The sequence below is a fragment of the Oncorhynchus gorbuscha genome, linkage group LG19 (assembly GCF_021184085.1).
Source record: "Oncorhynchus gorbuscha isolate QuinsamMale2020 ecotype Even-year linkage group LG19, OgorEven_v1.0, whole genome shotgun sequence".
In the NCBI taxonomy this organism is placed as follows: Eukaryota; Metazoa; Chordata; class Actinopteri; order Salmoniformes; family Salmonidae; genus Oncorhynchus; species Oncorhynchus gorbuscha.
Window position 1 is genome coordinate 71,449,400 of NC_060191.1, and position 22,114 is coordinate 71,471,513.

General features: G+C 41.3%; 1 protein-coding gene across 1 annotated transcript in view; it reads left to right on the top strand.

The window, feature by feature from the left end:
* The first annotated feature begins 3,487 nt into the window (after positions 1–3,487).
* Positions 3,488–22,114, top strand: part of LOC124005158 (1-phosphatidylinositol 4,5-bisphosphate phosphodiesterase eta-1-like) — a 154,621-nt gene continuing 135,994 nt past the window's right edge. Inside the window, 1 exon segment of the mRNA XM_046314148.1 lies at positions 3,488–3,639. The gene's annotated coding sequence lies outside the window, so the exon portion shown is untranslated.

Consider the following 22,114-nt stretch of genomic DNA (forward strand, 5'->3'; position numbering starts at 1 on the left):
ACACTGCACTAGATAATAACACACTGCCCTAGATAATAACACACTGCACTAGATAATAACACACTGCCCTAGATAATAACACACTGCACTAGATAATAACACACTGCACTAGATAATAACACACTGCCCTAGATAATAACACACTGCACTGGATAATAACACACTTCACTAGATAATAACACACTGCACTAGATAATAACACACTGCACTAGATAATAACACACTGCACTGGATAATAACACACTGCACTAGATAATAACACACTGCACTAGATAATAACACACTGCACTAAATAATAACACAGCACTAGATAATAACACAGCATTAGATAATAACACACTGCACTAGATAATAACACACTGCACTAGATAATAACACAGCATTAGATAATAACACACTGCACTAAATAATAACACAGCACTAGATAATAACACACTGCCCTAGATAATAACACACTGCCCTAGATAATAACACACTGCACTAGATAATAACACACTGCACTAAATAATAACACAGCATTAGATAATAACACACTGCACTAGATAATAACACACTGCCCTAGATAATAACACACTGCACTAGATAATAACACACTGCACTAGATAATAACACACAGCATTAGATAATAACACACTGCCCTAGATAATAACACACAGCATTAGATAATAACACACTGTACTAGATAATAACACACTGCACTAGATAATAACACACTGCACTAGATAATAACACACAGCATTAGATAATAACACACTGCACTAGATAATAACACACTGCACTAGATAATAACACACTGCATTAGATAATAACACACTGCACTAGATAATAACACACTGCACTAAATAATAACACATCATTAGATAATAACACACAGCATTAGATAATAACACACTGCATTAGATAATAACACACAGCATTAGATAATAACACACTGCACTAAATAATAACACACAGCATTAGATAATAACACACTGCACTAGATAATAACACACTGCACTAGATAATAACACACCACATTAGATAATAACACACTGCACTAGATAATAACACACTGCATTAGATAATAACACATAATTAGATAATAACACATTGCACTAGATAATAACACACTGCACTAGATAATAACACACTGCACTAGATAATAACACACTGCACTAAATAATAACACACTGCATTAGATAATAACACACTGCACTAGATAATAACACACTGCATTAGATAATAACACACTGCACTAGATAATAACACAGCACTAGATAATAACACACTGCACTAGATAATAACACACTGCACTAAATAATAACACACAGCATTAGATAATAACACACAGCACTAGATAATAACACACTGCAGTAGATAATAACACACTGCACTAGATAATAACACACTGCCCTAGATAATAACACACTGCACTAGATAATAACACACTGCCCTAGATAATAACACACTGCACTAGATAATAACACACTGCCCTAGATAATAACACACTGCACTAGATAATAACACACTGCCCTAGATAATAACACACTGCACTAGATAATAACACACTGCACTAGATAATAACACACTGCCCTAGATAATAACACACTGCACTGGATAATAACACACTTCACTAGATAATAACACACTGCACTAGATAATAACACACTGCACTAGATAATAACACACTGCACTGGATAATAACACACTGCACTAGATAATAACACACTGCACTAGATAATAACACACTGCACTAAATAACAACACAGCACTAGATAATAAAACAGCATTAGATAATAACACACTGCACTAGATAATAACACACTGCACTAGATAATAACACAGCATTAGATAATAACACACTGCACTAAATAATAACACAGCACTAGATAATAACACACTGCCCTAGATAATAACACACTGCACTAGATAATAACACACTGCACTAAATAATAACACAGCATTAGATAATAACACACTGCACTAGATAATAACACACTGCCCTAGATAATAACACACTGCACTAGATAATAACACACTGCACTAGATAATAACACACAGCATTAGATAATAACACACTGCCCTAGATAATAACACACAGCATTAGATAATAACACACTGTACTAGATAATAACACACTGCACTAGATAATAACACACAGCATTAGATAATAACACACTGCACTAGATAATAACACACTGCACTAGATAATAACACACTGCATTAGATAATAACACACTGCACTAGATAATAACACACTGCACTAAATAATAACACATCATTAGATAATAACACACAGCATTAGATAATAACACACTGCATTAGATAATAACACACAGCATTAGATAATAACACACTGCACTAAATAATAACACACAGCATTAGATAATAACACACTGCACTAGATAATAACACACTGCACTAGATAATAACACACCGCATTAGATAATAACACACTGCACTAGATAATAACACACTGCATTAGATAATAACACATAATTAGATAATAACACATTGCACTAGATAATAACACACTGCACTAGATAATAACACACTGCACTAGATAATAACACACTGCACTAAATAATAACACACTGCATTAGATAATAACACACTGCACTAGATAATAACACACTGCATTAGATAATAACACACTGCACTAGATAATAACACAGCACTAGATAATAACACACTGCACTAGATAATAACACACTGCACTAAATAATAACACACAGCATTAGATAATAACACACAGCACTAGATAATAACACACTGCAGTAGATAATAACACACTGCACTAGATAATAACACACTGCACTAGATAATAACACACTGCACTAAATAATAACACACTGCCCTAGATAATAACACACAGCATTAGATAATAACACACTGCACTAAATAATAACACACATCATTAGATAATAACACACAGCATTAGATAATAACACACAGCATTAAATAATAACACACTGCACTAGATAATAGCACACTGCACTAGATAATAACACACTGCACTAGATAATAACACAGAATTAGATAATAACACACAGCATTAGATAATAACACACAGCATTAGATAATAACACACTGCACTAAATAATAACACACAGCACAGATTATAACACACTGCACTAGATAATAACACACTGCACTAAATAATAACACATTGCATTAGTGAAAACACACAGCATTAGATAATAACACACAGCACTAGATAATAAGGATGAAATCCAAGTGTGAAATTGAAACTCAATAAAAAATAGTCACATTTTTTGGAAGGGAATTAATTTATATAAATGTTTTACTTTTGAGTGAGAGATAAATAGGGCGGTAGGAGTGGGATTAAGTGAGTATTATACTATTCAATCCCCCCCATCTGCAACCTAAAGGCAACAGAGAGAGTTTTCAGGAACCCGTTCCAAGAATCCCGTTCCGGGTTTTAACACGTTGCCCGGCCACTTGAATGGGAACGCGGTAGGGACTCGGTCCGGACAGTTAGGCATTCTCCTTTCACGACCAGACGGGAAAAGGATATTATTGATTTGTTAGTATACTTCTTGACATGGAAAACCTGAAGGAATTACCTGAAGGAATATTATTCAGGTGAATAGATGTTGACATTTTATTAGAAGTCGACTCTGGAAAGAACGGACTAACGTAAGTATTATTATTTTTTTGGACTAGCAAAGAGAATATTTGTTATATGTTACAAGTGTTATTGTGTGCTCTTCGATGGTCAACATAATATATATTTTTCTCGCTTGGCACCGCGTCCGTTTCTGAGTAAAGTGAGCATGTTGCCATTGACAATGTTACAGTTGCAACGTTGTTTTCACGAGGTGAGCTCAGGCAGGAAGGCTGCAGTCGGAGGAGCCAATGAACAACTTGCTGACCAATGCACCTGCCCTTGTCTTTGAGTTCATCTACGGTGGCTACCACATAAAACAATGGTAGTCTATGTTTTGAATGGGCTAACTGACCAATGCTTTGTCAACATTTTTCTTACATGCCTACAGAGGTTTTATCGTTTTTTCGTTTTTCGCAAAAGGCTATTTATTCAAACTAAAGTTTTAAAGTTTTTGATGAGGCAAATGTTTTTATATATATATATATTTTTTAATAAATACATATATTAGGTTGTTTGCATTGTTGTGCAAATAACCTAATTAAGTGAGCATTAAAAGTATATGTTTCATGTGACATCAAAATCATGAATTCATTTGTAAGATTGATTACAACCAAAGTTGTGGATGTTTTATGCGTTTGACAATAATTAGGGATTTCCGCTTCATTTTCCTTTGCTTTTTGCGACACCGATTTGCACCAGAATTGCATTGATGGTGAATAACAAAGGCTCCCCTAAAGAAAAACACAGGGTAAACCCCCTCTGACTCCTTGGGGATTTTCGAGAGTGTGGGTGAGGTATAGAGGGGTATTTGATAAATGGCATCCCACGGACAAAGCCCTAAAGGTGCAACCCTTCACCCAACCCCCTCAACCGCATTGTGCGCGTTAACCGCAATCACCACAAGGTAGTTCTTTGTTCGGACCTATCGGTAGGTGTAGCTCGGATGTAAACCGATACAGGCGTGTTCGCCCGCCTCTGGTGGTTCTAGAGTCAGTTACTTATTTGTTTCTGAGTAAAAAAAAAAATATAGCCATAAAGTTTGAGCTATTAAAGTTATTAATCACATAAACTGCGCTATTGTCCCGGGACGCGGTTGATCCCGAGAGTCGCACGAGGAGTCATAAAGATAAATAAATATGGCCATTAAAATATCAGGATCAAGTCGCTCAGTACACCAGCCTCCCCACCCGTACCCCTCCTCTACCAGGCACTACAGCTCTACTACAGGGATCAAGCCATGGGTGCCAGTCCGGGTATGGTTCAGTCAACTTGTCCTGGTCATGCATGGTTCCTCCTCTGTCACAGTGATGAAAATGACCTACACTATGTTGACAGCATCTGTGTTTGTCAGGGTGTGTTGTTTTCCTATGACATTGAGGTAGACATTGTTGAATGGGGCAGCAGGTAGCCTAGTGGTTAGAGCTTTGGACTAGTAACTGAAAGGTTACCGAATCCCAGAGCTGACAAGGTCAAAATCTGTCGTTCTGCCCCCTGAACAAGGCAGATAGCCTGCTGTTCCAAGGCTGTCATTGAAAATAAGAATTGGTTCTTAACTGACTTGTTAAAAAACGTTCCCTGACATCACACACGTTCCGATGTTATTGTCAGTCCTTTGGACACTTGTGACAGGATGACGGACAGAGCATCTGAACACGTGAGTATTATGGGGTGGTTCGGTTTGCTGGGTGTAAGAGTGGAGTATTATGGGGTGGTTCAGTTTGCTGGGTGTAAGAGTGGAGTATTATGGGGTGGTTCAGTTTGCTGGGTGTAAGAGAGGAGTATTATGGGGTGGTTCAGTTTGCTGGGTGTAAGAGTGGAGTATTATGGGGTGGTTCAGTTTGCTGGGTGTAAGAGTGGAGTATTATGGGGTGGTTCAGTTTGCTGGGTGTAAGAGTGGAGTATTATGGGGTGGTTCAGTTTGCTGGGTGTAAGAGTGGAGTGGAAACTATCGCCTTTGTCAGTCCTAATGAATCATTTAACTATTTATCTCAGAGGACTAGAGGAATGGAGGAGGTAGATATTGGGTTGAAGTGAACCCGATCTCTTTGTGGGTCCACTTCTGTAGTGTGTGTGTCATTCAAGACACATAATAGTTGGTTGTATGTGTGAGAAATGGAGATTTAGAAAGAGAGACAGAAAGTGTGAGAGAGGACAGGAGTGTGAGGTGTGTGTGTCAGTCAAGACACATAATAGTTGGTTGTATGTGTGAGAAATGGAGATTTAGAAAGAGACAGAACGTGTGAGAGAGGACAGGAGTGTGAGGTGTGTGTGCATTCTAAAAAAGAAAAGGTTCCTGGGGTATTCATTAGGGGTTCTTCAAGTTGAAACTGTGGCGGAACCCCTAGAAGTTCTTTGAATAACTCTTTTAAAAGGAGATAATATTAATTATTATTATTAATAATATTACGTGTAACAGTATAACTTCAGACCGTCCTCTCGCCCCGACCCGGACGCAAACCAGGGACCCTCTGCACACATCAACAACAGTCACCCCTCGAAGCATCGTTACCCATCGCTCCACAAAAGCCTCGGCCCTTGCAGAGCAAGTGGGAACTACTACTTCAAGGTCTCAGAGCAAGTGAGGTCACCGATTAAAACGCTATTTAGGGCGCACCACCGCTAACTAAGCTAGCCGTTTCACATCCATTACAGCAGCACCACCGCTAACTAGCTAGCCGTTTCACATCCGTTACACCAGCACCACCGCTAACTAGCTAGCCGTTTCACATCCGTTACATCAGCACCACCGCTAACTAAGCTAGCCGTTTCACATCCGTTACAGCAGCACCACCGCTAACTAGCTAGCCGTTTCACATCTGTTACATCAGCACCACCGCTAACTAGCTAGCCGTTTCACATCCGTTACATCAGCACCACCGCTAACTAGCTAGCCGTTTCACATCCGTTACACCAGCACCACCGCTAACTAGCTAGCCGTTTCACATCCGTTACATCAGCACCACCGCTAACTAGCTAGCCGTTTCACATCCGTTACACCAGCACCACCGCTAACTAGCTAGCCGTTTCACATCCGTTACACCAGCACCACCGCTAACTAGCTAGCCGTTTCACATCCGTTACATACGCATAACAACAATAACACAATATTTTAGTTGTCAGCGTTTATTATGATTTTAGTGGCAAAGCAGAATTTTAAAAAATCTAAATATGAGGTAAACTCCCAGCAGAGTCCGATGGATATATCCTCTAACGTGTTGATGTTCTCCGTATCCATAGCCAGAATGATTTAGCAGTCCATGGTGATCGAACAGGTTTCCTAATATATTCATCAGAGGTGTAGGGAGGATGACGTCTGTGAATCCAACAATTATGAAAAGATAGACGGTATCATCATAAAACAATATCAATATAGATCATACAAGGAACAAACCTTACCTTATTAAATTGAGGAGATCGTTACATTTTTCAGTTAAGTGGCTGCACCTGCTCTCCTTTCAAATTCAAATTCAAATGTTTCAGTTGGGCAGTTAGGTTCCTGCAACAAAAAAAACCACACAATTTAAGGAGGTTCCTCGATGAACCCCAACTCTTATGGGGTTCTTGGAATGACCTTTTGGGGGGCATTTTCAGAGCCAAGAACCCTAATGTTCTTCAAAGTACTTTGAGGATCTTAAAAGAACACTTGTTGAACCCCTCATTTTTGTTTTTGTGTGTGTTCTCTGTGTCTCTGCCTAGTGCCCACTCTCTCTATCTAAAGACTGCCCAGTCATCTCATACAAGGCACTCTTTTCATCACTCTGACCTTATTTGGGATGTTTAAAAAAATAAATAGGAGCATAGAGATAAAGATCAATGAGGGAACTGTTGAGACAGCTGAATTCAGACGATCTATGACCGTTTTTGCTCTAGTTGTATTTTGTTTAAAAATTGTGTGTGTTGCTGGACTACAGAGACAACATTCAGATGGAATGAGGATGAAACTAATCAAGCCCAAGTCTACGCCCCTTCATCTGTGATTGGCCAACAGTAGGGATTCTTCAATAACGTCTACGCCCCTTCATCTGTGATTGGCCAACAGTAGGGATTCTTCAATAACGTCTACGCCCCTTCATCTGTGATTGGCCAACAGTAGGGATTCTTCAATAACGTCTACGCCCCTTCATCTGTGATTGGCCAACAGTAGGGATTCTTCAATAACGTCTACGCCCCTTCATCTGTGATTGGCCAACAGTAGGGATTCTTCAATAACGTCTACGCCCCTTCATCTGTGATTGGCCAACAGTAGGGATTCTTCAATAACGTCTACGCCCCTTCATCTGTGATTGGCCAACAGTAGGGATTCTTCAATAACGTCTACGCCCCTTCATCTGTGATTGGCCAACAGTAGGGATTCTTCAATAACGTCTACGCCCCTTCATCTGTGATTGGCCAACAGTAGGGATTCTTCAATAACGTCTACGCCCCTTCATCTGTGATTGGCCAACAGTAGGGATTCTTCAATAACGTCTACGCCCCTTCATCTGTGATTGGCCAACAGTAGGGATTCTTCAATAACGTCTACGCCCCTTCATCTGTGATTGGCCAACAGTAGGGATTCTTCAATAATGTCTACGCCCCTTTATCTGTGATTGGCCAACAGTAGGGATTCTTCAATAACGTCTACGCCCCTTCATCTGTGATTGGCCAACAGTAGGGATTCTTCAATAACGTCTTTGTTGTCATTCAACGATAGACTCGTTTTCATTTTTGTAATAACAGGAAATGTCAAACAGATTTCTTAGTTATTTTAGATAAATTCAGACTATTTTTGAGGAAGATACTGGCTACGGCGTCTCAAAATGGACAAACAGTACTATTGCCACTTTTTTCTTGTTTTTCAAGCAAAGGTCTTTTAAGGGAGTATGCCGAGCACACTTGTTTGGTTCGCCTAGCTGAGTTTGGCTGAAGCATTTACCCCTACTACCCCTACGCCTTTACCCCTACTCTCTCTCTACTGTCTTCACTGTTGACTACCTCAATGCTCTGCATCACTTCCTGGTAGAAACAGTCAGGGAAGATGTCTCAGTTGGAAGGAGAAGGATCGGTGCTTGAGAAGTGTAGTGGTCTGAGGTTAAAGGATAAAGTTCATGGCACTGCCCGTAAACAAGTAATAAAAAAATAAAAAAACTTTATTTAACCAGGCAAGTCTGTTAAGAACAAATTATTATTTACAATGTCGGCCTACCTCGGCCAAACCCAGATGACACTGGGCCAATTGTGAGCCGCCCTATGGGACAACCAATCATGGCCAAATGTGATGAAAGCCCGGATTCAAACCAGGTACTGCAATGCAGAGTCTTAGACCACTGAGCCACTCAGAAGCCCTTCACTAAACCACCTGGTAACTGATAACAGGAGAGCAGTGGAGGCTGGTGGTGGGAGCTATAGGAGGATGGGCTCATTGCAATGGCTGGAATGGAATTCATGTGGTTTCAACACACACGTTAAAAAACAATGAGCTCACGACAATTGGTATTCCCAAGCGGTCTAGTAGTAGCCTAATAAATAGTGTCCCCTTGTCTGTTATAGTAGTGTAGTAGCCTAATAAATAGTGTCCCCTTGCCTGTTATAGTAGTGTAGTAGCCTAATAAATAGTGTCCCCTTGTCTGTTATAGTAGTGTAGTAGCCTAATAAATAGTGTCCCCTTGTCTGTTATAGTAGTGTAGTAGCCTAATAAATAGTGTCCCCTTGCCTGTTATAGTAGTAGTCTAATAAATAGTGTCCCCTTGCCTGTTGTAGTAGTGTAGTAGCCTAATAAATAGTGTCCCCTTGCCTGTTATAGTAGTGTAGTAGCCTAATAAATAGTGTCCCATTGCCTGTTATAGTAGTGTAGTAGCCTAATAAATAGTGTCCCATTGCCTGTTATAGTAGTGTAGTAGCCTAATAAATAAGTGTCCCCTTGTCTGTTATAGTAGTAGCCTAATAAATAGTGTCCCATTGCCTGTTATAGTAGTGTAGTAGCCTAATAAATAGTGTCCCCTTGCCTGTTATAGTAGTATCCTAATAAATAGTGTCCCCTTACATGTTATAGTAGTGTAGTAGCCTAATAAATAGTGTCCCCTTGTCTGTTATAGTAGTGTAGTATCCTAATAAATAGTGTCCCCTTGCCTGTTGTAGTAGTGTAGTATCCTAATAAATAGTGTCCACTTGCCTGTTATAGTAGTGTAGTAGCCTAATAAATAGTGTCCCCTTGCCTGGTATAGTAGTAGCCTAATAAATAGTGTCCCCTTGTCTGTTATAGTAGTGTAGTATCCTAATAAATAGTGTCCCCTTGTCTGTTATAGTAGTGTAGTATCCTAATAAATAGTGTCCCCTTGCCTGTTATAGTAGTGTAGTATCCTAATAAATAGTGTCCCCTTGCCTGTTATAGTAGTGTAGTATCCCAATAAATAGTGTCCCCTTGCCTGTTATAGTAGTGTAGTATCCTAATAAATAGTGTCCCCTTGCCTGTTATAGTAGTGTAGTATCCCAATAAATAGTGTCCCCTTGCCTGTTATAGTAGTGTAGTATCCTAATAAATAGTGTCCCCTTGTCTGTTATAGTAGTGTAGTATCCTAATAAATAGTGTCCCCTTGCCTGTTGTAGTAGTGTAGTAGCCTAATAAATAGTGTCCCCTTGCCTGTTATAGTAGTGTAGTAGCCTAATAAATAGTGTCCCATTGCCTGTTATAGTAGTGTAGTAGCCTAATAAATAGTGTCCCCTTGCCTGTTATAGTAGTGTAGTAGCCTAATAAATAGTGTCCCCTTGCCTGTTATAGTAGTATCCTAATAAATAGTGTCCCCTTGCCTGTTATAGTAGTGTAGTATCCCAATAAATAGTGTCCCCTTGCCTGTTATAGTAGTATCCTAATAAATAGTGTCCCCTTGCCTGTTATAGTAGTGTAGTATCCTAATAAATAGTGTCCCCTTGCCTGTTATAGTAGTGTAGTATCCCAATAAATAGTGTCCCCTTGCCTGTTATAGTAGTAGCCTAATAAATAGTGTCCCCTTGTCTGTTATAGTAGTGTAGTATCCCAATAAATAGTGTCCCCTTGTCTGTTATAGTAGTGTAGTATCCCAATAAATAGTGTCCCCTTGTCTGTTATAGTAGTGTAGTATCCCAATAAATAGTGTCCCCTTGTCTGTTATAGTAGTGTAGTATCCCAATAAATAGTGTCCCCTTGTCTGTTATAGTAGTGTAGTATCCTAATAAATAGTGTCCCCTTGCCTGTTATAGTAGTGTAGTATCCCAATAAATAGTGTCCCCTTGCCTGTTATAGTAGTGTAGTATCCCAATAAATAGTGTCCCCTTGCCTGTTATAGTAGTATCCTAATAAATAGTGTCCCCTTGCCTGTTATAGTAGTGTAGTATCCTAATAAATAGTGTCCCCTTGCCTGTTATAGTAGTGTAGTATCCCAATAAATAGTGTCCCCTTGCCTGTTATAGTAGTAGCCTAATAAATAGTGTCCCCTTGTCTGTTATAGTAGTGTAGTATCCCAATAAATTGTGTCCCCTTGTCTGTTATAGTAGTGTAGTATCCCAATAAATAGTGTCCCCTTGTCTGTTATAGTAGTGTAGTATCCCAATAAATAGTGTCCCCTTGTCTGTTATAGTAGTGTAGTATCCTAATAAATAGTGTCCCCTTGCCTGTTATAGTAGTGTAGTATCCCAATAAATAGTGTCCCCTTGCCTGTTATAGTAGTAGCCTAATAAATAGTGTCCCATTGCCTGTTATAGTAGTGTAGTAGCCTAATAAATAGTGTCCCCTTGCCTGTTATAGTAGTATCCTAATAAATAGTGTCCCCTTACATGTTATAGTAGTGTAGTAGCCTAATAAATAGTGTCCCCTTGTCTGTTATAGTAGTGTAGTATCCTAATAAATAGTGTCCCCTTGCCTGTTGTAGTAGTGTAGTATCCTAATAAATAGTGTCCACTTGCCTGTTATAGTAGTGTAGTAGCCTAATAAATAGTGTCCCCTTGCCTGGTATAGTAGTAGCCTAATAAATAGTGTCCCCTTGTCTGTTATAGTAGTGTAGTATCCTAATAAATAGTGTCCCCTTGTCTGTTATAGTAGTGTAGTATCCTAATAAATAGTGTCCCCTTGCCTGTTATAGTAGTGTAGTATCCTAATAAATAGTGTCCCCTTGCCTGTTATAGTAGTGTAGTATCCCAATAAATAGTGTCCCCTTGCCTGTTATAGTAGTGTAGTATCCTAATAAATAGTGTCCCCTTGCCTGTTATAGTAGTGTAGTATCCCAATAAATAGTGTCCCCTTGCCTGTTATAGTAGTGTAGTATCCTAATAAATAGTGTCCCCTTGTCTGTTATAGTAGTGTAGTATCCTAATAAATAGTGTCCCCTTGCCTGTTGTAGTAGTGTAGTAGCCTAATAAATAGTGTCCCCTTGCCTGTTATAGTAGTGTAGTAGCCTAATAAATAGTGTCCCATTGCCTGTTATAGTAGTGTAGTAGCCTAATAAATAGTGTCCCCTTGCCTGTTATAGTAGTGTAGTAGCCTAATAAATAGTGTCCCCTTGCCTGTTATAGTAGTATCCTAATAAATAGTGTCCCCTTGCCTGTTATAGTAGTGTAGTATCCCAATAAATAGTGTCCCCTTGCCTGTTATAGTAGTATCCTAATAAATAGTGTCCCCTTGCCTGTTATAGTAGTGTAGTATCCTAATAAATAGTGTCCCCTTGCCTGTTATAGTAGTGTAGTATCCCAATAAATAGTGTCCCCTTGCCTGTTATAGTAGTAGCCTAATAAATAGTGTCCCCTTGTCTGTTATAGTAGTGTAGTATCCCAATAAATAGTGTCCCCTTGTCTGTTATAGTAGTGTAGTATCCCAATAAATAGTGTCCCCTTGTCTGTTATAGTAGTGTAGTATCCCAATAAATAGTGTCCCCTTGTCTGTTATAGTAGTGTAGTATCCCAATAAATAGTGTCCCCTTGTCTGTTATAGTAGTGTAGTATCCTAATAAATAGTGTCCCCTTGCCTGTTATAGTAGTGTAGTATCCCAATAAATAGTGTCCCCTTGCCTGTTATAGTAGTGTAGTATCCCAATAAATAGTGTCCCCTTGCCTGTTATAGTAGTATCCTAATAAATAGTGTCCCCTTGCCTGTTATAGTAGTGTAGTATCCTAATAAATAGTGTCCCCTTGCCTGTTATAGTAGTGTAGTATCCCAATAAATAGTGTCCCCTTGCCTGTTATAGTAGTAGCCTAATAAATAGTGTCCCCTTGTCTGTTATAGTAGTGTAGTATCCCAATAAATTGTGTCCCCTTGTCTGTTATAGTAGTGTAGTATCCCAATAAATAGTGTCCCCTTGTCTGTTATAGTAGTGTAGTATCCCAATAAATAGTGTCCCCTTGTCTGTTATAGTAGTGTAGTATCCTAATAAATAGTGTCCCCTTGCCTGTTATAGTAGTGTAGTATCCCAATAAATAGTGTCCCCTTGCCTGTTATAGTAGTAGCCTAATAAATAGTGTCCCCTTGTCTGTTATAGTAGTGTAGTATCCCAATAAATAGTGTCCCCTTGTCTGTTATAGTAGTGTAGTATCCCAATAAATAGTGTCCCCTTGTCTGTTATAGTAGTGTAGTATCCCAATAAATAGTGTCCCCTTGTCTGTTATAGTAGTGTAGTATCCTAATAAATAGTGTCCCCTTGCCTGTTATAGTAGTGTAGTATCCCAATAAATAGTGTCCCCTTGCCTGTTATAGTAGTAGCCTAATAAATAGTGTCCCCTTGTCTGTTATAGTAGTAGCCTAATAAATAGTGTCCCCTTGCCTGTTATAGTAGTGTAGTCGCCTAATAAATAGTGTCCCCTTGCCTGTTATAGTAGTATCCTAATAAATAGTGTCCCATTGCCTGTTATAGTAGTGTAGTATCCCAATAAATAGTGTCCCCTTGCCTGTTATAGTAGTAGCCTAATAAATAGTGTCCCCTTGCCTGTTATAGTAGTGTAGTCGCCTAATAAATAGTGTCCCCTTGCCTGTTATAGTAGTAGCCTAATAAATAGTGTCCCCTTGTCTGTTATAGTAGTGTAGTAGCCTAATAAATAGTGTCCCCTTGCCTGTTATAGTAGTAGCCTAATAAATAGGGTCCCCTTGCCTGTTATAGTAGTAGCCTAATAAATAGGGTCCCCTTGCCTGTTATAGTAGTGTAGTAGCCTAATAAATAGTGTCCCCTTGCCTGTTATAGTAGTAGCCTAATAAATAGGGTCCCCTTGCCTGTTATAGTAGTAGCCTAATAAATAGTGTCCCCTTGCCTGTTATAGTAGTAGCCTAATAAATAGGGTCCCCTTGCCTGTTATAGTAGTGTAGTAGCCTAATAAATAGTGTCCCCTTGCCTGTTATAGTAGTGGCCTAATAAATAGTGTCCCGTAAGTAGCTAGTTGAACAGTGTCCCCTTGTTATTTGCACACAAGAAGATTTTAGTTGTGAATGTTGTGCCAAAAGGTAAAGAATTGTGTGTTTGGCGTCTTGCCAAATGTTTATTAGAGAATTGCGATCGGAGTATAAAACGTGTGTCGGTAGTATTAGTAGGAATGGGGTGTGTGAGTGTGTAGTAGGAATGGGGTGTGTGAGTGTGTAGTAGGAATGGGGTGTGTGAGTGTGTAGTAGGAATGGGGTGTGTGAGTGTGTAGTAGGAATGGGTTGTGTGAGTGTGTAGTAGGAATGGGGTGTGTGAGTGTGTAGTAGGAATAGGGTGTGTGAGTGTGTAGTAGGAATGGGGTGTGTCGGTAGTATTAGTAGGAATGGGGTGTGTCGGTAGTATTAGTAGGAATGGGGTGTGTCGGTAGTATTAGTAGGAATGGGGTGTGTCGGTAGTATTAGTAGGAATGGGGTGTGTCGGTAGTATTGTAGTAGGAATGGGGTGTGTGAGTGTGTGTAGTAGGAATGGGGTGTGTCGGTAGTATTAGTAGGAATGGGGTGTGTCGGTAGTATTGTAGTAGGAATGGGGTGTGTGAGTGTGTGTAGTAGGAATGGGGTGTGTGAGTGTGTGTAGTAGGAATGGGGTGTGTGAGTGTGTGTAGTAGGAATGGGGTGTGTCGGTAGTATTGTAGTAGGAATGGGGTGTGTCGGTAGTATTACAGATGTGGTGTCTCTGGTTCTGCTAAATGAGATACAGGTTTGGGTGCCACATGGATCAGATTTAGTGTGTAAATAATTGTGAACAGCTGTAATGTGGATAACATGGTATCACATATGATGCTAAGCCAGAGGACAGGAGGGAATTAATTTGTGATGGTTTATTATTGAACTGTGAGTGTGTGTGTGTGTGTGTAGTAGGAATGGGGTGTGTGTGTGTAGTAGGAATGGGGTGTGTGTGTGTAGTAGGAATGGGGTGTGTGTGTGTGTGTGTAGTAGGAATGGGGTGTGTGTGTAGTAGGAATGGGGTGTGTGTGTGTGTGTGTAGTAGGAATGGGGTGTGTGTGTGTGTGTGTAGTAGGAATGGGGTGTGTGTGTGTAGTAGGAATGGGGTGTGTGTGTGTAGTAGGAATGGGGTGTGTGTCTGTGTGTGTAGTAGGAATGGGGTGTGTGTCTGTGTGTGTAGTAGGAATGGGGTGTGTGTGTGTGTGTGTGTAGTAGGAATGGGGTGTGTGTGTGTAGTAGGAATGGGGTGTGTGTGTGTGTGTGTAGGAATGGGGTGTGTGTGTGTTGTAGGAATGGGGTGTGTGTGTGTTGTAGGAATGGGGTGTGTGTGTGTAGTAGGAATGGGGTGTGTGTGTGTAGTAGGAATGGGGTGTGTGTGTGTGTGTGTAGTAGGAATGGGGTGTGTGTGTGTGTAGGAATGGGGTGTGTGTGTGTGTTGTAGGAATGGGGTGTGTGAGTGTCTGTGTGTGTAGTAGGAATGGGGTGTGTGAGTGTGTGTTGTAGGAATGGGGTGTGTGAGTGTCTGTGTGTGTAGTATGAATGGGGTGTGTGAGTGTCTGTGTGTAGTAGGAATGGGGTGTGTGAGTGTCTGTGTGTAGTAGGAATGGGGTGTGTGAGTGTCTGTGTGTAGTAGGAATGGGGTGTGTGAGTGTGTGTAGTAGGAATGGGGTGTGTGAGTGTCTGTGTGTGTAGTAGGAATGGGGTGTGTGAGTGTGTGTAGTAGGAATGGGGTGTGTGAGTGTGTGTAGTAGGAATGGGGTGTGTGAGTGTGTGTAGTAGGTATGGGGTGTGTGAGTGTGTGTTGTAGGAATGGGGTGTGTGAGTGTGTGAGTGTGTAGTAGGAATGGGGTGTGTGAGTGTGTGTAGTAGGAATGGGGTGTGTGAGTGTGTTGTAGGAATGGGGTGTGTGAGTGTGTGTAGTAATGTTGTTATGGTCTAATGTTGTTATGGTCTAATGTTGTTATGGTCTAATGTTGTTATGGTCTAATGTTGTTATGGTCTAATGTTGTTATGATCTAATGTTGTTATGGTCTAATGGTCTAATGTTCTAATGGTCTAATGTTCTAATGGTCTAATGTTGTTATGGTCTAATGGTCTAATGTTGTTATGTTCTAATGTTGTTATGTTCTAATGTTGTTATGGTCTAATGGTCTAATGTTGTTATGGTCTAATGGTCTAATGTTGTTATGATCTAATGGTCTAATGTTGTTATGGTCTAATGGTCTAATGTTGTTATGGTCTAATGGTCTAATGTTGTTATGGTCTAATGGTCTAATGTTGTTATGGTCTAATGGTCTAATGTTGTTATGGTCTAATGGTCTAATGTTGTTATGGTCTAATGTTGTTATGATCTAATGGTCTAATGTTGTTATGGTCTAATGTTGTTATGGTCTAATGTTGTTATGGTCTAATGTTATGTTCTAATGTTGTTATGATCTAATGTTGTTATGGTCTAATGGTCTAATGTTGTTATGGTCTAATGGTCTAATGTTGTTATGGTCTAATGTTGTTATGGTCTAATGGTCTAATGTTGTTATGTTCTAATGTTGTTATGGTCTAATGGTCTAATGTTGTTATGGTCTAATGTTGTTATGATCTAATGGTCTAATGGTCTAATGTTGTTATGGTCTAATGTTGTTATGGTCTAATGTTGTTATGGTCTAATGTTGTTATGTTCTAATGTTGTTATGGTCTAATGGTCTAATGTTGTTATGATCTAATGGTCTAATGTTGTTATGGTCTAATGGTCTAATGTTGTTATGGTCTAATGGTCTAATGTTGTTATGGTCTAATGGTCTAATGTTGTTATGGTCTAATGGTCTAATGTTGTTATGGTCTAATGTTGTTATGATCTAATGGTCTAATGTTGTTATGGTCTAATGGTCTAATGTTGTTATGGTCTAATGGTCTAATGGTGTTATGGTCTAATGTTGTTATGGTCTAATGTTGTTATGGTCTAATGTTGTTATGATCTAATGTTGTTATGGTCTAATGGTCTAATGTTGTTATGATCTAATGTTGTTATGGTCTAATGTTGTTATGGTCTAATGGTCTAATGTTGTTATGGTCTAATGTTGTTATGGTCTAATGTTGTTATGGTCTAATGGTCTAATGCTGTTATGATCTAATGGTCTAATGTTGTTATGATCTAATGTTGTTATGATCTAATTGTCTAATGTTGTTATGGTCTAATGGTCTAATGTTGTTATGGTCTAATGTTGTTATGATCTAATGGTCTAATGTTGTTATGGTCTAATGTTGTTATGGTCTAATGTTGTTATGGTCTAATGTTGTTATGGTCTAATGTTGTTATGGTCTAATGTTGTTATGATCTAATGTTGTTATGGTCTAATGGTCTAATGTTGTTATGATCTAATGTTGTTATGGTCTAATGTTGTTATAGTCTAATGGTCTAATGTTGTTATGGTCTAATGTTGTTATGGTCTAATGTTGTTATGGTCTAATGGTCTAATGTTGTTATGGTCTAATGTTGTTATGGTCTAATGCTGTTATGATCTAATGGTCTAATGCTGTTATGATCTAATGTTGTTACGATCTAATGTTGTTATGATCTAATTGTCTAATGTTGTTATGGTCTAATGGTCTAATGTTGTTATGGTCTAATGTTGTTATGATCTAATGGTCTAATGTTGTTATGATCTAATGTTGTTATGATCTAATGGTCTAATGCTGTTATGGTCTAATGGTCTAATGTTGTTATGGTCTAATGTTGTTATGGTCTAATGGTCTAATGTTGTTATCGTAGAATGTATGCACACATGACTGTAAGTCGCTTTGGATAAAAGCGTCTGCTAAATGGCATATATTTATTTATATTAGTAGGAATGGGGTGTGTGAGTGTGTTGTAGGAATGGGGTGTGTGTGTGTGTGTAGTAGGAATCGGGTGTGTGAGTGTGTGTAGTAGGAATGGGGTGTGTGAGTGTGTGTAGTAGGAATGGGGTGTGTGAGTGTCTGTGTGTGTAGTAGGAATGGGGTGTGTGAGTGTGTGTAGTAGGAATGGGGTGTGTGAGTGTCTGTGTGTGTAGTAGGAATGGGGTGTGTGAGTTTGTGTAGTAGGAATGGGGTGTGTGAGTGTCTGTGTGTGTAGTAGGAATGGGGTGTGTGAGTGTGTGTAGTAGGAATGGGGTGTGTGAGTGTGTGTAGTAGGAGTGGGGTGTGTGAGTGTGTGTAGTAGGAGTGGGGTGTGTGAGTGTGTGTTGTAGGAATGGGGTGTGTGAGTGTGTGTGTGTGTAGTAGGAATGGGGTGTGTGAGTGTCTGTGTGTGTAGTAGGAATGGGGTGTGTGAGTGTGTGTAGTAGGAATGGGGTGTGTGAGTGTGTGTGTGTGTGTGTTGTAGGAATGGGGTGTGTGAGTGTGTGTGTGTGTGTGTGTAGGAATGGGGTGTGTGTGTGTTGTAGGAATGGGGTGTGTGTGTGTAGTAGGAATGGGGTGTGTGTGTGTAGTAGGAATGGGGTGTGTGTGTGTAGTAGGAATGGGGTGTGTGTGTGTGTGTGTAGTAGGAATGGGGTGTGTGTGTGTGTAGGAATGGGGTGTGTGTGTGTGTTGTAGGAATGGGGTGTGTGAGTGTCTGTGTGTGTAGTAGGAATGGGGTGTGTGAGTGTGTGTTGTAGGAATGGGGTGTGTGAGTGTCTGTGTGTAGTATGAATGGGGTGTGTGAGTGTCTGTGTGTAGTAGGAATGGGGTGTGTGAGTGTCTGTGTGTAGTAGGAATGGGGTGTGTGAGTGTGTGTAGTAGGAATGGGGTGTGTGAGTGTGTGTAGTAGGAATGGGGTGTGTGAGTGTCTGTGTGTGTAGTAGGAATGGGGTGTGTGAGTGTGTGTAGTAGGAATGGGGTGTGTGAGTGTGTGTAGTAGGAATGGGGTGTGTGAGTGTGTGTAGTAGGAATGGGGTGTGTGAGTGTGTGTTGTAGGAATGGGGTGTGTGAGTGTGTGAGTGTGTAGTAGGAATGAGGTGTGTGAGTGTGTGTAGTAGGAATGGGGTGTGTGAGTGTGTTGTAGGAATGGGGTGTGTGAGTGTGTGTAGTAGGAATGGGGTGTGTGAGTGTGTTGTAGGAATGGGGTGTGTGTGTGTGTGTAGTAGGAATCGGGTGTGTGAGTGTGTGTAGTAGGAATGGGGTGTGTGAGTGTGTGTAGTAGGAATCGGGTGTGTGAGTGTGTGTAGTAGGAATGGGGTGTGTGAGTGTCTGTGTGTGTAGTAGGAATGGGGTGTGTGAGTGTGTGTAGTAGGAATGGGGTGTGTGAGTGTCTGTGTGTGTAGTAGGAATGGGGTGTGTGAGTTTGTGTAGTAGGAATGGGGTGTGTGAGTGTCTGTGTGTGTAGTAGGAATGGGGTGTGTGAGTGTGTGTAGTAGGAATGGGGTGTGTGAGTGTGTGTAGTAGGAGTGGGGTGTGTGAGTGTGTTGTAGGAATGGGGTGTGTGAGTGTGTGTGTGTGTAGTAGGAATGGGGTGTGTGAGTGTCTGTGTGTGTAGTAGGAATGGGGTGTGTGAGTGTGTGTAGTAGGAATGGGGTGTGTGAGTGTGTGTTGTAGGAATGGGGTGTGTGAGTGTGTGTGTGTGTGTGTTGTAGGAATGGGGTGTGTGAGTGTGTGTGTGTGTGTGTAGTAGGAATTGGGTGTGTGAGTGTGTGTAGTAGGAATGGGGTGTGTGAGTGTGTGTAGTAGGAATGGGGTGTGTGAGTGTGTGTAGTAGGAATGGGGTGTGTGAGTGTGTGAGTGTGTAGTAGGAATGGGGTGTGTGAGTGTGTGTAGTAGGAATGGGGTGTGTGAGTGTGTGTAGTAGGAATGGGGTGTGTGAGTGTGTAGTAGGAATGGGGTGTGTGAGTGTGTTGTAGGAATGGGGTGTGTGAGTGTGTGTAGTAGGAATGGGGTGTGTGAGTGTGTGTAGTAGGAATGGGGTGTGTGAGTGTGTGTAGTAGGAATGGGGTGTGTGAGTGTGTGTAGTAGGAATGGGGTGTGTGAGTGTGTGTAGTAGGAATGGGGTGTGTGAGTGTGTGTGTGTGTGTAGTAGGAATGGGGTGTGTGAGTGTGTGTGTGTAGTAGGAATGGGGTGTGTGAGTGTGTGTGTGTAGTAGGAATGGGGTGTGTGAGTGTGTGTGTGTAGTAGGAATGGGGTGTGTGAGTGTGTGTGTGTAGTAGGAATGGGGTGTGTGAGTGTGTGTGTGTAGTAGGAATGGGGTGTGTGAGTGTGTGTGTAGTAGGAATGGGGTGTGTGAGACAGATGCTCTCTTTGTGTGTAATTTTGAGTTGATGGCCAATCTAATTTACACACACACACACACACACACACACACACACACACACACACACACACACACACACACACACACACACACACACACACACACACACACACACACACACACACACACACACACACAAATAAGGAGGCTGAACTGAGCGCTGGCAAAGCCGATCGATCACCTTTTGACTCATTGACTTATCTCAAAAACCACAGCTGGTGTTTCAGTTTGGGATGAAAGCAGAAGCACTGTGTGTGTGTGTGTATGTGTGTGTATGTGTGTGTGTGTGTGTGTGTGTGTGTGTGTGTGTGTGTGTGTGTGTGTGTGTGTGTGTGTGTGTGTGTGTGTGTGTGTGTGTGTGTGTGTGTGTGTGTGTGTGTGTGTGTGTGAAAAAAGAGAAAGAGAGGGCTCAGGGGAGAGATGAAGAGTGATAGAGGAAGAGAGTGATAGATCCCTAAATCTCCACCAACCTCCCATCCCAAAATCTCCATCATCCTCCCATCCCTAAACCTCCACCAACCTTCCATCCCTAAATCTCCTCCAACCTCCCATCCCTAAATCTCCTCCAACCTCCCATCCCTAAATCTCCTCCAACCTCCCATCCCTAAACCTCCACCAACTTTCCATCCCTAAATCTCCTCCAACCTCCCATCCCTAAATCTCCTCCAACCTCCCATCCCTAAATCTCCTCCAACCTCCCATCTCTAAATCTCCTCCAACCTCCCATCCCTAAATCTCCTCCAACCTCCCATCCCTAAACCTCCACCAACCTTCCATCCCTAAATCTCCTCCACTCTCCCATCCCTAAATCTCCTCCAACCTCCCATCCCTAAATCTCCTCCAACCTCCCACCCCTAAACCTCCACCAACCTCCCATTCCTAAACTCCTCCAACCTCCCATCCCTAAATCTCCTCCAACCTCCCATCCCTAAACCTCCACCAACCTTCCATCCCTAAACTCCTCCAACCTCCCATCCCTAAACTCCTCCAACCTCCCATCCCTAAATCTCCTCCAACCTCCCTTCCCTAAACCTCCACCAACCTCCCATCCCTAAACCTCCACCAACCTTCCATCCCTAAATCTCCTCCACTCTCCCATCCCTAAATCTCCTCCAACCTCCCATCCCTAAATCTCCTCCAACCTCCCACCCCTAAACTTCCACCAACCTCCCATCCCTAAACCTCCACCAACCTCCCATCCCTAAACCTCCACCAACCTCCCATCCCTAAACCTCCACCAACCAACCTCCCATCCCTAAAATCTCCTCCAACCTCCCATCCCTACATCTCCACCATCCTCCCATCCCTAAACCTCCACCAACCTCCCATCCCTAAACCTCCACCAACCAACCTCCCATCCCTAAAATCTCCTCCAACCTCCCATCCCTACATCTCCACCATCCTCCCATCCCTAAACCTCCACCAACCTCCCATCCCTAAATCTCCACCAACCTCCCATCCCTAAATTTCCACCAACCTCCCATCCCTAAATCTCCACCAACCAACCTCCCATCCCTAAACATCCACCATTCTCCCATCCCTAAATTTCCACCAACCTCCCATCCCTAAACCTCCACCAACCAACCTCCCATCCCTAAAATCTCCTCCAACCTCCCATCCCTACATCTCCACCATCCTCCCATCCCTAAATCTCCACCATCCTCGCATCCCTAAACCTCCAACCTCCTCTAAACTCCCATCCCTAAACCTCCAAACTCCCATCCCTAAACCTCCTCAAACCTCCCATCCCTAAATTCTCCACCAACCTCCCATCCCTACACCTCCACCCTCCTCTAAACTCCCACCCCTAAACCACCCTCTTCCAACTGCCCATTCCTACATCTCCACCCTCCTCCAACCTCTCTTCCCTGAACCTCCAATAATCTCCCATCC